The sequence below is a fragment of the Halyomorpha halys genome, unplaced genomic scaffold (assembly GCF_000696795.3).
Source record: "Halyomorpha halys isolate HHAL.00 unplaced genomic scaffold, Hhal_1.1 Scaffold493.1, whole genome shotgun sequence".
NCBI classification, from domain to species: Eukaryota; Metazoa; Arthropoda; class Insecta; order Hemiptera; family Pentatomidae; genus Halyomorpha; species Halyomorpha halys.
This window is the reverse complement of record NW_027111379.1, coordinates 588,352-591,398: the sequence shown is the minus strand read 5'-3', so window position 1 is coordinate 591,398 and position 3,047 is coordinate 588,352.

Here is a 3,047-nt window from a genome sequence, read left to right as displayed (position 1 = left end):
ATTGCTTAGGAGCGTCGGCATTCATGATATTTTACACTACTTTTTTTCTTCTATTGTAATAGTTGTATTGTGCAAAATCGTACTGATATTGTTTTTGCCGACGACTCCGGTCTGCTTTATTGGCCCTTTGCGGATTTGATACTTTTCCAGCACCTTTGTCCGCCATATTAGATTTATTTTTCTTCCTCATTTTGTAAAATTTGACGGCTGGGTGCTGGGGGCCTGGCAGTTCTGCATTGATCGTCTTATATATATTAAATATATAAGACTAATATTAGAAACTTGCCTACGGCCTTGTCAAAATCCGCAGTATTCGTGGTATTTTGCTCATGTAGGTTTGAAGGTAGCAGACCATTTTGCAATGTCTTCCTTTATTTTAGATTTTTCATCCTCTCCATTTTTAGGACTTGTTACATTCCTAATTATTCCCATCAGTGTGTTATTATTAGCCTCCCTGGCATGCTTCTTTGCGATATGGATTCCGAGTCCTCTTTCACCCTTAAAAGAGAGTCCACATATAGGACAAACCTTGTCCTGATGGCGTGGGCTTTTGTCTCGTTGTCCGCCGCCCGCCTCAGTGATGCTGCCTTGGGCTTTCGATGGACGAGGAAAAACATCTTCAATGGGGATAGTCTTTACTAAAATTACCCCGTCTGCATCTGGCCATTCTACTTTTACGAAGTTCGTTTCACCACCCTTCGCAGCAGCCACAGACATCAGAGAGACAACAACTGCCTCTTGAACTGTCCCTCCAGTCCTCAGAACCCATACCGTCTGACCCACTTCTATGTTTTTCTTTGATTTCATATTCATCTTCGTTTTTTTTTATTCTTTCTAACTTTTACCTCTTTTCTTTTTATTTATTCTTTTTCCCATCCAAGATTACCCAGCACATGCATCGTTAAAATAATTGACTAAAATACAATAATATTCATATATGTTAAAATAAATAAATAAATTACTAAATTATAGTTAAAATTCATGGATATTAAAATAAATAATATTGCAGCAAAAAAAAACCAAAAGACATGCATACATGCACTTACATTGCAATATCTCTATCCCTACTACTCCCTACAATAGAGTTTAAAATAATAGAAAGATTATAAATAAATAAATAGGTTAAAATAAATAGCTAAAAGTAACATCACATCAAATTGTTAAAATAAAGAAAGTGATACATATACACTTATGTCGAACATCATTGAGGATACAAATCAATATATAATGTATATAAATGTTTATACATGGTGCATACAAATAAGATACACACAAAAAAAAAAAAATATATATATATATATTTCTGTTATCGGATATAAGAACAAAAAATATATTAAAAAAAAAGAAAGAAAAAAAAACAAAAGTTGAAAAAACAAAACAATATATACATATATTCGTGAATGCCTGACTCAACAATATCAGTTAAAAAAAAAAAAAAAAAAAAGTCAATGAATTCGAACTCAGGACCCGCTGGAGACTGTACTGTTGGTATACAGGGCCTTGACCTTGAATAGTTCGATAAGATAAGACCCTCAAAGGGGAATTACCGGCTACCTGAGTCAGCTGTGAATGGGTCCACACATTCAAACGTAAATGGACCCATCTTCACCTCCCCTTCAACAGCAGCCATTGTACCAGGTCCAGCTCGCATGTATTTAGTTTTTCCCTGGTTAACCGTCATGCCCATTGCTTCTGCTGCTTCAGCTAGCCTCAGAAAATGTCTCTATCAGCGTCTGAAAGGATCTCGCCACCAGATTCAAGTCTTGGGGTTTTAACACCCATTCCCCTGGTGTTAATTTTTGTGGAACTCTGGTAGTTTTTGGAAATATTGGTTTCACTGTAGTGTACTGGATCGAAAGGCATAACATTTTGTTCAGGGTTGGGCAATTTAACAACATTTTTCTTCTAAGATATACTTCTATCAGGATTGACCGAGGAGAGTACGAAGATAAATCCTATGACCCAATATACCCCTCGTTTACGGCAGTGGGAAGTCATTTTTATGACCAAGTTTTACATGAACTTTAATGTTACCTTAACGAATCTATATTTTTATTTACAACACACACAGCTTAAGACGAACCATTGTTACTAACTGACTGCAGTGGAGCCTCTATCAGTGTAGCCTGTGAAAAAGGAAATAAATCGTTTTGGGTATTACCTTTTACTACCTTTGGTATTTTAAGGTTATCTGTAATGTTTATTATCAAAGGTAGTAAAAGGTAATACCTAACACGATTTATTTCCTTTTTTCACAGTAAAGCACTCACTAATTCACTGTTTCTTTCTGTTTTAGAGGGATCGGAAAAAAACAAACAAAAAAAAAATAAAATAACTCCAAATGGGAGTAAGAAGTCCATGAATTTAGCAGTATTGCAGAGCTCATGAAATAGGTATGGGTTGATGACTGCTGTCAAATTGCGTTCTGCTGTTTTTATAATCATTTCACCCCTTTGATAGATTTACACTTTCCGCCGATATTATTTTTATTTGTTACTCGTGTCTTAACTGAAAATGAACTTAGTGTTTGTAGAACTTGATCATCCTCAGTATCATATAATTAGTATTTAATTGAGGAAGCTAAGTAGAAAGATCACTGCTTTGCTTGAATAGTGACACATTTGACAAAATATTTTATTTTGTATTTGATGTAGTCTACATATTGTACCGTGGACTGAGGTTACTTTTTGACAACAGCTTTGGGTCATTCTGTAGAGGAACCATAATAGAGAAATGAACCCATTGTCAGCGGTAATATATTAGGGACATGTCCAATTCAAAATAAGACCCAAAAAATATTATTTTATCAGATGTGCCACTATCCAAAGCAGCGATATGTTTTAAAACGATTGATGGAGTAATAATTAAAAATAAATTAATAGTGTAAAACAGTGTTACTATGTAAAATATGAGTCTAACCATTAAAAAAATAAATTACTGATAGTATGTAAAAGTAAAATAAACTTAAGAATCATTCACCTAAAATTCATTTAACTTTATTCTTAATGTGAGATATTTAATTCTAATTGTTGGGAATTTTTTTTCAG